At 48.2% G+C, this 14,949-nt stretch overlaps 1 protein-coding gene across 1 annotated transcript in view; it reads right to left on the reverse strand.

Moving 5' to 3' along the window:
- The window catches only part of LOC139756370 (uncharacterized), a 77,279-nt gene that overhangs the window by 46,817 nt on the left and 15,513 nt on the right, over positions 1-14,949 (reverse strand). The gene's annotated exons all lie outside the window — the stretch shown is intronic.

The raw sequence follows: 14,949 nt of genomic DNA on the forward strand, positions 1-14,949 counted from the left end.
TGAAGGTTTATGACGATCAGGGGGGTGGGGGTGGGGGGGAGATGAATTACATTCAGGGGAATAGTTTACACAGGGAATGAGGTCAGGTAGATGGATGACCTGCAGGGGTTGAGGTGTTATGATAGCTTACATGCCGTGGGTGAGGTGTGTGGATGGTTTACGTTCAGGGGTTAAGGTTCGCTGGATGGTTTACATGCTGGGGTAATGTTCCATGGATAGTTTACGGGTAAGAGTTGAGGTTCGGTGGATAGTGTACATGAAGGGGTGAGTGTGGTTTACCTGCAGAAGTGAGTTTTGGTAGATAGTTTACTTACGGGGTGAGGTGTGGTGGATGGAGGATATGCAGGGGTGAGGTGTGGTGAATGGTTTACATTCAAGGGATGAGGTGTGTGTGATGGTTTACATGCAGGATGTGACGTGATGGGTGGTTTACATGCAGGGTGTGACGTGGTGGATGGTTTACAGTAAGTGGTGTACTATGGTGGATGGATTACATGCAGGGATGTGGTGTGGTGGATGGTTTACACCCGTGGGGGGGGTGGGGGTTGTGTTGAGGTTGGATGCTGGGGTGGATACATGCAGGGAGAGTGGGGGCGGGGGCGGGGGGGGAGGGGTTTAGGAGTAGCCATTGGGACTGGGGTGGGGTGGGGGGGTGTTGGTTGTGACTAGTGGGGTGGGGTAGGGTGGTGGAGAGGGAGGAGTGTGGTGGTGGCGACCATCGTATTGAGCGAAGACGAACACCCAAGGTCGGCTCTTGTCGCCTGCATGCTATTTGGGTCACGGGAGTTGCGTGCGTGCGTGTGTGTGTGTATGTGTGTTTGTCTGTGTGTGTGTGTTTCTTTGCGCCAGTCTGTACATGCATCAGGGCATGTCTGTGTACATATGGACATTTCCGCCGACACACACTGGCCACCAGGGGAGTTTTGACCGAAATACTACCAAAATTCGTCATGAGGGCCCAGGGTAGCGACGGCCGACCAGCCCCCGGGGCTAATTTGGCTTGGCCCAGGCACCACCAAAACAAAAATCAATATGACCCGGCGCCCGCGAGTCCAAACATGGGGCCAGGAACCCAGACAAAGACGATATAAGATGGATCAATATATTCCCTGGGGTGGCAGGCAGGCAGGCAGGGAGGGGGAAAAATATAGACCCTCTGGTTGGCAACATTGCCTCCCCCCCCTCATAGTCATATCCTAATCTGTTTATTTATCTACCTTATCTCTACGTCTGTGGCCGACTCTTCCTCCTCCACCACATAGCAGGGAGATCCATGGAAACCCTCCTATTTCCACACACAGACACACACACACACCAGGACGTCTGCAAATCTCTACAGATTGCTTCATCGACATCGTCTACCACACACACACACACACACACACACACACACACACACACACACTGCCCTTCCGCCTTTCGTCTAGTGTATTCCTGTGTCTCTGCTTGCATTCCATTATTGGGATACGTTCTCTCCTCATCTCCATACATCTGTTACCACCTCATCGTTTTGTTCATTTCCACGATGCCACATTTCCCCTTCTGTGTTTAGCTCACTCTCCATCGTGTTGTCCCTCCCAAACAACTCATTTCCTCCTCGGAAAACCCATCGCCATAGTCTCGATCCATTCTGATCTCCCCCGTCCAAACCCCACCTGAGGGCCCTCATTTGTTCCTGTCAACACTCAACAAAGCCTCAGCAACAGCAATCTACCTGCCTCTCAAGACTGGTGCCTCAGCTTCCATCCCCCGTGGTCGTCGTGCTGGAAGCACTTCCCAAATACCGAGGCTGTTGTCGCCTTACAGCCATCCGTCATGTCAACAATATCAACATTTCGCTTCCCTTCTCAAACAAGACCTTTTGACTCTACCCTTGTTTTTTATACATTGTCCTTTTTTTTCTTTACCCCTCTCTGGATTTGTATATTTCTTTAACCACTGCCAGTGACACATTTACCAGTTGTGTAGTCACTGTATCATCTGGATATAACATCAGCCTTGACTGTTGACCATGGTACATAAGAATACCTCTCCCACCACCAGTCCTTCTACTGCTTGTCACCCTCCCTCCCTGAACAACCATAGAGTTTTTGTGTCCCCCTCTTTTGGCCTAAACCTCTCTCACTCGCTCACTTTCACTAATACATCATGCACAAGGTCATTCTGTTGGGTTTAATGGGTCGTCGATCAGTGAGAGACCATTAAACCAGAAACTCGTAACATTTGAATCAGTTAGCAGTGTCTCGCAACCAGTCTGTCTCCCTCATGCCATATATTCTTATCATCGTACATTCCCTCCCTCGCTTGTGTCGTATCATCTCTGGTTTTTATAATTCAGTGCAGCTGTGATTACATATACAAATGTTATTATAATTTCCCGCCTTATCCCTCTCAGTTTACCCCGACATTGGTCCGTCCATAGGCAGGAACCTCCCGACACACACACACACACACACACACACACACACACACTCCTCAGATTGTTTTTAATCTGCTTAAAGCACTGCACTTGACGGATGATCTCTGATAATGAAGGAAACTAGTCTCTCTCTCTCTCTCTCTCTCTCTCTCTCTCTCTCTCTCTCTCTCTCTCTCTCTCTCTCTCTCTCTCCAGTAAGGACAGTCATGGGTACCACCTCACTTCTCAGAAAGTCAACAAGACAAAGCGAGTTTGATTTCCCTGTAAATGACCCATTTCCCTACGATGAACGTACTCGTCTATTACTGAGCGAGTGATTAATCATGGCGGGCTGCGTGGGGTTGTTGTCAATAAACGTTCAGTCATTGCCCACACAACCTCGGCCTGGCCTGGCCTGGCCAACCTAGACTAATCCAAGGAAAGAGAAAGAAAGAAAAAATGGGAGTAGTAATGGTGGTGGTGGTAGTATGGTGGTGGTGGAGGGAGCATGGTGATGTTAGTTGAGGGAGCATAGTGGTGGTGGAGGGAGCATGATGGTGCTTGATGGTAGAGAGAACATGGCGGTTGTAGTGGTGGGGAAGCGTGGAGGTGGTAGTGGAGGGAGCGTAGTGGTGGTGGTGGTGGCGGCGGGAGCATGGTGATGGTAGTAGTGGGGGAGCATGGTGATGGTAGTAGTGGGGGAGCATGGTGATGGTAGTAGTGGGGGAGCATGGTGGTGGTGGTGGAGGGAGCATGGTGATGTTAGTTGAGGGAGCATAGTGGTGGTGGAGGGAGCATGATGGTGCTTGATGGTGGAGAGAACATGGCGGTTGTAGTGATGGGGAAGCATGGAGGTGGTAGTGGAGGGAGCGTAGTGGTGGTGGTGGTGGCGGCGGGAGCATGGTGATGGTAGTAGTGGGGGAGCATGGTGATGGTAGTAGTGGGGGAGCATGGTGATGGTAGTAGTGGGGGAGCGTGGTGATGGTCATGCAGGGAGCATGGTGATGGTAGTAGTGGGGGAGCATGGTGATGGTAGTAGTGGGGGAGCATGGTGATGGTAGTAGTGGGGGAGCATGGTGGTGGTGGTGGAGGGAGCATGGTGGCGGTGGTAGTAGTGGGGGAGCATGATGGTGGTGGTGGAGGGAGCATGGTGGCGGTGGTAGTAGTGGGGGAGCATGATGGTGGTGGTGGAGGGAGCATGGTGGTGGTGGTAGTAGCGGGGGAGCATGATGGTGGTGGTGGAGGGAGCATGGTGGCGGTGGTAGTAGTGGGGGAGCATGATGGTGGTGGTGGAGGGAGCATGGTGGCGGTGGTAGTAGTGGGGGAGCATGGTGGTGGTGGTGGAGGGAGCATGGTGGTGGTGGTAGTAGCGGGGGAGCATGATGGTGGTGGTGGAGGGAGCATGGTGGCGGTGGTAGTAGTGGGGGAGCATGATGGTGGTGGTGGAGGGAGCATGGTGGCGGTGGTAGTAGTGGGGGAGCATGATGGTGGTGGAGGGAGCATGGTGGTGGTGGTAGTAGCGGGGGAGCATGATGGTGGTGGTGGAGGGAGCATGGTGGCGGTGGTAGTAGTGGGGGAGCATGGTGGTGGTGGTGGAGGGAGCATGGTGGTGGTGGTAGTAGCGGGGGAGCATGATGGTGGTGGTGGAGGGAGCATGGTGGTGGTGGTAGTAGCGGGGGAGCATGATGATGGTGGTGGAGGGAGCATGGTGGCGGTGGTAGTAGTGGGGGAGCATGTGCTCGGGGTAGCCAGAACGATACCGCCACTTTAAGCCGAATATTGACTAGGTTCCACCCGTACACACACACACACACACACACACACACACACACACACACACGGACTAATTTGGGAGCTATTTACACCATGGGGTACGATAACGAGAGAGACTTTGGCTAATTTACTGGACTGTTGTTTGGTAGCTAGTATGGTCGGTCATGGTACTGGTTGGTTGGTCGTATGGTCAGTCATGGTACTGGTTGGTTGGTCGTATGGTCGATCATGGTACTGGTTGGTTGGTCGTATGGTTGGCCATGGTACTAGTTGGTTGGTCGTATGGTCAATCATGGTACTGGTTGGTTGGTCGTATGGTTGGCCATGTACTGGTTGGTTGGTCGTATGGTCAATCATGGTACTGGTTGGTTGGTCGTATGGTCAATCATGGTACTGGTTGGTTGGTCGTATGGTCAATCATGGTACTGGTTGGTTGGTCGTATGGTCAATCATGGTACTGGTTGGTTGGTCGTATGGTCAATCATGGTACTGGTTGGTTGGTCGTATGGTCAATCATGGTACTGGTTGGTTGGTCGTATGGTCAATCATGGTACTGGTTGGTTGGTCGTATGGTCAATCATGGTACTGGTTGGTACAGGACCACTGCCTGGAGGCTGGTCTACACCAGTTCTTCACAGTACTGGGCACATGGTTAGCGTGAGGTAAGACATCCTCATCATCCAACCCTGGAACAAGTGACCCGACCTCATTAAAAGCCGAGATCAAAGGTCAAGTGGGATTCGACAGAGGGCTTGTCAGTGTCACCAGGACGGTACAGCACCTCAGACCACGGCTCGTACACACGAGATGATCTCGTGTTCAGTGTGGCGGGTATAGGGATCTTTTAACGTGGTGTCTAATGATTTGCACACCAATTACTTTACAGTCCCTCTTCTGCTCAGGTAATACCCGTGTGGTTATTATTATTATTATTATTATTATTATTATTATTATTATTATTATTATTATTATTACTATTATTATTATTATCATTATTATTACTATTATTATTAGTATTACTATTATTATTATTATTATTATTATTATTATTATTATTATTATTATTATTACTATTATTATTATTATCATTATCATTACTATTATTATTATTATCATTATTATTACTATTATTATTATTATTATTATTATTATTATTATTATTATCATTATTATTACTATTATTATTATTATTATTATTATTATTACTATTATTATTATTATTATTATTATTATTATTATTATTATTATTATTATTATTATTATTATCATTATTATTATTACTATTGTTATTAATATTATTATCATTATTATTATTATTATTATTATTATTATTATTATTATTATTATTATTATCATTATTATTATTATTATTATCATTATTATTATTATGGTATATCTAAAGTAGAATGACGACTTTGTTTTGATTGTCTACGAGGGGCGAGTATATTTTAATCCTAGTATAATGGTGATCTTTAACCCCCCCACCCCTCCCCCTCCCATGAATAAGGCCCTTTGGATCTAATGGCCTGTTCTGCCGCCCGACTCGCGAAGGTCAAAGGTTAATCTATCACCCGCCAAGGATCGTAAGGTCATGCTCCACGGTCGTACCGGCGTGTTCAAATTATCAACCAAAATTGTTCCATTTCTGTGTCACCACACCTCATGATGAGGATGATTTTATATAAACATTGTTATTTTTTTTTTTCTTTTTGCCCCTCTCATTAAAATCCATTCTTAGGGAAATGTCAGCGATTGTTTTGATGTCATTGTTGGTTTCTGTGTTTCCCAATTTCATCGATTTCAGTTTATACAAGAGATGATGAAGTCATACTGATAGAATGGCAACGTGTGATGTCTGGTTAAGAACTCAGAATATGTCTGACTTCACTCATACTAATGTGAATATGTCTGACTTCACTCATACTAATGTATATAGATCCATAGCCAAATTTGTACTTCGAATAAGGAAATTAACTTCATCCATCCCCTCAAAATAGTATTGTTAATATATGGAATGATTTACCGGTAACAGTGTTTAAAAGTAACACATGGGGTACGATTATAAGTACACTTAACAAATCCTTCACTTCAGGTCTACGAATGACGTCACTAACGCCCTCCGCAGAGTTAGTTAATGAAATACTGATTTTTCTCATTAAGTCAACCCTCTGGTTTGGTGTTGTGCCCCCAACCACGCCAGTTTCTACCTCTGGCCTTCTTCACATACAGATTCAACAGGATCCCAAAATGGTCTGTCACTATATGCCTCACTTCGTATACCTTGGTTCGGCCCTTTTCTTTGCCAATGAGTGAGCCAAATTAGGTGAAGTCCGACGAAGTCAGCGAGCCAGGGGGGAGTGACGTCAAAGACGGGTTGTGAGCTGATAAGTGACGTCCAGAGAGTAGGTCAGGTGAAGACACGAAGTCAGTGAGCCCGGGAAGTGACGTCAAAGACGGGTTGTGAGCTGATAAGTTAAGTGACGTCCAGAGAGTAGGTCAGGTGAAGACAGACGAAGTCAGCGAGCCAGGGGGAAGTGATGTCAAAGACGGGCTGTGAGCTGATAAGTTAAGTGATGTCCAGAGAGTAGGTCAGGTGAAGACAAACGAAGTCAGTGAGCCAGGGGGAAGTGACGTCAAAGACGGACTGTGAGCTGATAAGTTAAGTGACGTCCAGGGAATAGGTCAGGTGAAGACAGACGAAGTCAGCGAGCCAGGGGGAAGTGACGTCAAAGACGGGCTGTGAGCTGATACGTTAAGTGACGTCCAGAGAGTAGGTCAGGTGAAGATAGACGAAGTCAGTGAGCCAGGTCATGTGGCGGCAGGGGAAGCGGACCAGGTCAGGCTAAGCGTGACTAGATGATAACAGATGGTGTAACACTGGGACGAGGCCAAGTAAAGTGAGACGAGATGAGACCACGCGAGGTGAGATTAGGTCACGTAAGGTCAGGTCACGTAGCGCGCGTTCATTCCAACCCTCGAAATGCGCGCGCGCGCGCGCTAAACTACTCGATCCGTATGTATAAAGCGTCACGCTGTTTGCGGAGGTGTGGGTTACGTCTGCTGGTCCGGCAGTGTCATGGCACCAGGTCAGAGGTCACACCCCCCCCTCCTCACTGGGTGGGGAAGAGCGGTAAACTGACACATGGAAACCTTTCCACACGTTTGAAATTACAGAAACCCGTTTTCTCTAATGTTTCCTACCTTGCCACGTACAGCCAATTCTCTTTATAATACGACAAATTTAGACGATATTCCTTTTTTTTTTTCATCCAGTTGCAGACAAATATATTAAACGTTTGATATTTTCTCTATATACCCTCGCCGATTTTAGACAACGATAAATTGACCATAATTGGTCCAGTTAGCCGCAAGCCAGTCACATCATTATAAACACGAGAGGAAAATGAATCAAGGGATCGTCTGTGTTTGGGCATCTATTTTACTGATCTATAATTTATCTATCCTTGTTTCTATGAGTCTTGGCGCTCTTCCCCCAGGATCTTTCCCCGGAGGTTACTGCAACCCAAGGCTGCGCTACTTACAGTAGCAGGGAAATGATGGGCTCCTTTACAGAGAAGTTATATATATATATATATATATATATATATATATATATATATATATATATATATATATATATATATATATATATATATTGGGAAGAATCATAATTTTGCGTGTGATCAAGATATTCCTATGAGTCCTTATCGTGTTTCATTTTCCCCGTGGACTCATAGGAATGTATATATATATATATATATATATATATATATATATATATATATATATATATATATATATATATATATATATATAATGTATCTATTATGCTGTCGAAGCATGAACTGGAAAGTTAGCTGGGGAAATGCATTATGTATTTAACGAAACATGACCTGGGTGGTTACTCTTCGCTTTTTATACTTTCTTCCCACAGTACATCCGTCCACTGAAGACACAATATCGCGAGGAGAGTACCGAAGAATATATCGCATGAATAAAAAAAGAAGTCACGCTCAAAAAATCGTTTTGTAGTTACTTGAATATTTTTTTCCCCCCCATATTTGCTTGCCATTTCCCGCGTGGACGAGGTAGCGCCAAGGAACAGATGACAGAGCCTTAGAAGAGAGATAAAATATGTCCCGTATAAACATAGAAGGATCTTACGTGCATTTGTTTACCGACTACACCTTTGATTACATCACAGAGGACTCAACCCACTTCCTATAGTCTCATCTTTCGAATACACACGGAGCACATACTAGGCCACTATATTTTACCATAAAGGTTTTCCACGATTCTCAAGTGCTCTCTCTCTCTCTCTCTCTCTCTCTCTCTCTCTCTCTCTCTCTCTCTCTCTCTCTCTCTCTCTCTCTCTCTCTCCCAGCAAAACAATCGAGTATTGTGTTACACGCTGCCACTGGTTTTTTTTTTTTTTTTCGACACGGGAGTTAATCCAAAGCTTCGGGACAAGGAACTGAATATTTCTTAGCTCTTTTGGTGTTGTTCGTTCGTGGGGATTAAAACCTCGTGTGTGTGTGTGTGTTTGTGAGTATTGAACGCCTAGTCTGGCGGCTCCAGTGGGGCCGCCACGCTAGCTAGCTTCATTATTTAATTATCCCGGAGCGTTCCGTCTCCATCGTTGGCTGACTCCCGCGTCTGTGGGGGTTCATTATTCCCGCGGCTGCTAAACTCCGGCGATTGTTAACTCTGGCGTTCATCACCGCTAGCGTTTGTAATCTGGAACGATCAATACCTTTGCCGTTGGAAATCTCAGGCGATCACCACTTCTGGCGTTCATTACCTGCCAGCGTTCGTTCACCTAGTACACCATGAGGCAACCTCCTGTGCATGCTCACGCTACCTACACTGCTAACTACCACCAACGCTTATTACCTCAAGTGACTTTAACCTTTAACTACGTAGACTGACAAGTCGAGGACATGATTTGCAAAGGATACGATTTCACGAGAAAAAAGATGAATTATAGCAATTTTGCATGATATAGTGATGATATACACACGGAGTATGCTAACTATAATCTATATTATACACGAGTACAGGAGTTTCCAAAATATCTCGCCGCCAGACAAAGGAGAACGAGTTTGTGGCGCTGGGAGGGGCAGGAACGGGTGGTGGGAGAGGCCCATGAATACTGGAGCACGGAAGTGGCCGAGGTGTGCTGGCTGACCCCGGGGGTCACACGTGCCGGATTATTCTGTCACACCACCACAGCCCCCCTGGGGGATCGGGACTGCTGGGTGTTACACGCCCCGGGGGGACTGCGCTAGGTGATACACGCCCCTAGGGGACGACAACTCTAGGTGACACATACTACTGGGGGACAACTCTATGTGACACATACTACTGGGGGACAACGCTGGGCGACACACGCCCCTGCGGTACAACGCTGGGCGACACACGCCCCTGGGGTACAGCGCTGGGCGACACACGCCCCTGGGGTACAACGCTGGGCGACACACGCCCCTGGGGTACAACGCTGGGCGACACACGCCCCTGGGGTACAACGCTGGGCGACACACGCCCCTGGGGTACAACGCTGGGCGACACACGCCCCTGGGGTACAACGCTGGGCGACACACGCCCCTGGGGAACAACGCTGAGTGACTGTAGCGTGTGACACGGCAGCGGGTGGGTTGGGTGGGGTTCGCGTGCTCCTCCCCAGAACTCGCCGTAAGACCCCAGCTTTAAATCGCAGGTCTGTCATAACCCCTTTCACCCCAGGTTAAGGTGGCATGCACTAACACCTGCTCCCCTTCCCCAGGGGCTGTAGCCCCCGCCCCCTCGCCCCCGCTCACCCCAGGGCTGGGGTACCATCCACCATCCCCCCACCCACTTCCAACCTCAGTCCCACGTCAATAGTATCATCATACGTTCCTGTCATCACACCTCACGCCACTGTGGTGCAAGACTACTCACAGAACACTTATCCCTTTGAGCACGACGGTACGACCCTTGAGCACGACGGTACGACCCTTGAGCATGACGGTACGACCCTTGAGCACGACGGTACGACCCTTGAGCATGACGGTACGACCCTTGAGCACGACGGTACGACCCTTGAGCATGACGGTACGACCCTTGAGCACGACGGTACGACCCTTGAGCACGACGGTACGACCCTTGAGCATGACGGTACGACCCTTGAGCATGACGGTACGACCCTTGAGCACGACGGTACGACCCTTGAGCACGACGGTACGACCCTTGAGCATGACGGTACGACCCTTGAACATGACGGTACGACCCTTGAGCACGACGGTACGACCCTTGAGCATGACGGTACGACCCTTGAGCATGACGGTACGACCCTTGAGCACGACGGTACGACCCTTGAGCACGACGGTACGACCCTTGAGCACGACGGTACGACCCTTGAGCATGACGGTACGACCCTTGAACATGACGGTACGACCCTTGAGCACGACGGTACGACCCTTGAGCATGACGGTACGACCCTTGAGCATGACGGTACGACCCTTGAGCACGACGGTACGACCCTTGAGCATGACGGTACGACCCTTGAACATGACGGTACGACCCTTGAACATGACGGTACGACCCTTGAGCATGACGGTACGACCCTTGAGCACGACGGTACGACCCTTGAGCACGACGGTACGACCCTTGAGCATGACGGTACGACCCTTGGACATGACGATGCGACCCTTGAGCATGACGGTACGATCCTTAAACATGACGGTACGACCCTTAAACGTGACGGTACGATCCTTGAGCACAATGGCACGATCCTTAAGCACTATGGTAAGACCCTCAAGAGGCCGACGTTGCGACCCTTTAAGCACTATGGTACGACCTTTGAGCACGACGGTGCGACCCTGGAACATGAGGCTACGACCCTTGAGCACGAAGGTACAACCCTTGGGTATAATGGCCTGGGCATTTGACTTGACACTAACGGGACAGGTTAGAGGTCACGCTGTCACATCATGGGTCGCACCCTCGTATCCAAGGGTCGTACACCCTCATGCTTTATGGGGTTGTACAGTCGTGTGCTTGTGGGTCGTACTGTCGTGTTTATGGGGTTGTACAGTCGTGTGCTTGTGGGTCGTACTGTCGTGTTTATGGGGTTGTACAGTCGTGTGCTTGTGGGTCGTACTGTCGTGTTTACGAGTCGTACCGTCGTGTTCAAGGGATGCACCGTGCAGGTCTAGAGGTTAAACTAAAATGCCCAGTTTCTACTACTTAAAAAAAAAGAAGAAAAAAATACACCACGAAATGGGAAAGTTGCACGTCAATCCAAACCTATCAGGACGCATTCCAATCGACCATCTAAGATATATATATTTTTTTCTAACAGTCGAGTGGTGAAAGTCACCAGTAATTCTTCCCAAAGCAATGTGCAAAACACAGGTTTTAATCAACTAATTTACAAAAAAAAAAATAGTTAAAGAGATTGACACAACACAACTGTGAGTAATATTCAAATATATTTTTTTTATGAATCTCGTCTTTGGAATATCAGTAAACACCCTTCACTACACCCTTGGTCTGGGTGTAAACACAAGAGCTCCTCGTGTGTCGGCGAAGGGTATACCGCGTCATACGGTGGGACACCTGGGTACAGAACCACAACATTGCAATATATGACCTTAGACGAGGTCGCCTCCACAAGACCACCCCCCGATGGTTATCGCCACCCGCCACAACAAACACAAGAGGGCGTGGTGATGGTGAAGGGGATCACCACACAAACAAACAAACAAACGCACAGACACAACCGCTGACGGTAATTCCTTGTTTAAAAAAAAAAAACAAAAAAAGGGGGCCATGAGAATTTTATGTCATGTTCCTAGAAAATGGCGTAGTCTTAAAGCTGATGGTCGGGGGCCTCTCCGTCAGCCGTGCGTGGAGTAGGCCTCTCTCTCTCTCTCTCTCTCTCTCTCTCTCTCTCTCTCTCTCCGAGGGATGAGGGTGGGGTGGGGGGGGGGGGTATTCCGGTGATTCAAAGCAATAAATCCAAAGCAAATTAAAAATTCAAGAGCTACACTACTGTGCTCTGTGCTTGGACGAATTTTTTTTTCTTTTGTTTTTTTTTCCCTCACAGCTTTTTTCACGAGTGATGATGTATTGAAGTAGACGTGGCGATTGTGTGCTCCGGGACTGGGAAGCGAGCGAGACCTCTGTGAGCACGACGGGGGGGGGGGGGGGGGTGTTTGGGGACGGTCCCGTTAGGGTATGTTTGGTCCTGACGTTTGACCTGACCCTTGGTGGGTCAGGTCAAACGTCAACTCCTCACTCTGCCCCGGCAAGTGTGACCAGGATAACCGAGCTACGTCTGTCAGACACGGCACCTGACGTACACCTTCCTCACTGCTCTTCACCGCTCCTGAGTGTCTCCAGCCACATGACGTACCTCTCTCTCTCTCTCTCTCGAGTTCTGAGAGAGAGAGAGAGAGAGAGAGAGAGAGAAGTTATTCGTCGTCTGTTTCTTTTTTATTACCTTTTCATATCCATTTATCAACATTATTCCTTTACCTCTACACTTCTTGTTCTGGGCCTGGCACAACCTAATTACTAACCTTTTTATTTCCGATTTTTATGAGGTCAAAGTTCAAGGAATATATAAAAAAAATCCTCTTACGTGACCCTTGACCATGTGACCTCTCACCAGGTCAGCCATTCTCAGTACCTGACCTTATATAACACTGACCTGGCAGGTTCGGCCACCCAAGTACGTGGTACAGGTATCACCGACTTGACAGGCACGGTCATCCCCAGGTTCTTGGGTAAGCACTAACCTGACAGGTCGGCCACCCACCCCCCTAGGGATGATGTGTACCCGGCTATAACAAGACGCTAGCGTGGCCATAAAGGATATTTTTGGTGAGAGATCCCGCGATACGGCAGCGAATCCCAGCGTCTGGGAAGTACGCTTGTCTGTCTGTCTGTACTCATGGGTCTACACACTCTGAGTATACCAGTGTTTCTCCTTGCTTAGCCTGTTGTGGGGTGAAGGACACAGTTTCTGAAACTCGACCCAAATCCTGAAGTCCCGAAACGCGGCTGTTCGAAGCTGTACCGAGCGTTCTGTCTCTCTCTCCCTCTGTCCAGATAAAGGGTTCGGTGCTGTCTCGACCAGGCGTGTTCCAGGTTCTCCCTATCGATGTCGAGACAGAGTTCTCGATACTGCTTCGACCAGGTGTGTCATCCTAAGCTCGTTTGCTCGTGGTGCGTTCGAACTGCTTAGGCCAGAAGTTCCTCTGTATTTTTCTCAACAGAACAATGCTCGTGTGTGCGACTGGCTGCCACACCTGTGTCGTCTACCCAGAAACCCGACATTTTCTCTTGGTTCTTGTGCGCATTTCTCTTCCTGCTGCTAATACATTAATGTCAAATGAACCCCTAAAGCGAAATCTACAATGCTGCAAGTTCATGCTTAAGAACACGTATATTGCAAGATTCTCTTTCTATTCTTTATTCTTTGTAAATCACATCACTTAGTCAAAAAGGCAGATGGCAAGACAAGGTTTGAAGACGAATATCAATATGGCCGCTACCTTTCAAAGAATTGCTCCAAGTCTATGAAAGATTTCTTAGATTTCTTGGAAGAAAAAAAATAGTAAATTTCGTCGTTGGGGGAACTCTTTTTATCCATCTTTTCAGACCGAACTGAATTATGGAAACAGTATTAAACCCCTGAACAACGTATCATAACAGATGACTCTTACCATAAGACAAGACTAAAGGTCATTTAAAGGGCAGATACCCTTTGCTGTCTGTAGGCACACACCCTCACAGATCTAGAGCTACTGCCGCCCCCCCAGACAATCTCTGCTTGCCTCACTCACTGGGTTGGCAGTGCCCACTCCCTCTTCGAGACTTCGCCACGGAACGTCCCTCCCTCAGTAAGCTGAATATGGGGATAAGACGTAGTCCTTCAGAGCATTCCACTGGGCAGATGCTGTTCCACTGGGCAGGTCCTCAGCTTGCATAAGGCTGCTGGTGGTGGTTCCTCTGTTGTAGGCGATAAGGACGGAGGATTCCTGGTTCTGCCGCGCCCGTGGGTGAGTCAGGGGGTAGAAGGCGTTCCTCCAGAGGGAGAGAGACCTGCCTGCCGTCCGCTGTTGTGGGCACACCACGTCCTAGTGTTCCATCCAGACGTATGCAGAAGGATCTTCAGAAATGTTTCCTCTACAATATACGTCCCTTAGGAGCCAAGATGGCGAGGGGGCATGGTGGGGAGGGGGGGCTACGTAGTAATTAAAGGTAATTATAAAGTTTGCGGAGAGATTCAAGGCTGCCTCCTCCTCCTCCTCCTCCTCCAGTATTTAAGAATAGGAAAATTATGAAGCTCGATATGCGCATGCGCTCTGAGGCGTGGATTCCTTGCAGCGTGTGTATTGCACCTGCGCACGCACGTTTAGGTCTCTGGGGGAAGGACACACACACACACACACACACACACACACACACTGCTCCTCTCTGGCATTATGTTGCCGGCAGGGACATACACAGGGATATCCCACCCCAAAGGCCAAATTATATGTTGATGTTCGACACTTATGAGGTAACGAAGCCGACACGGCATCGTTACCTAAAGTACAGCAGCCAATATGTTATCGGTACCTAAAGTACAGCAGCTGATACGTTATCGGTACCTAAAGTACAACAGCCAATACGTTATCGGTATCTGAAGTAACTGCAGTCGGTACGGAGTCGTTACCTGAAGTAGAGCAGAACATAAGGTATCGGTAGTTCGGAGGTACAGTAATGGAACCATGTTTTGGGACTAACAC

The sequence above is a fragment of the Panulirus ornatus genome, chromosome 21 (genome assembly GCF_036320965.1).
Source record: "Panulirus ornatus isolate Po-2019 chromosome 21, ASM3632096v1, whole genome shotgun sequence".
Classification (NCBI taxonomy): domain Eukaryota; kingdom Metazoa; phylum Arthropoda; class Malacostraca; order Decapoda; family Palinuridae; genus Panulirus; species Panulirus ornatus.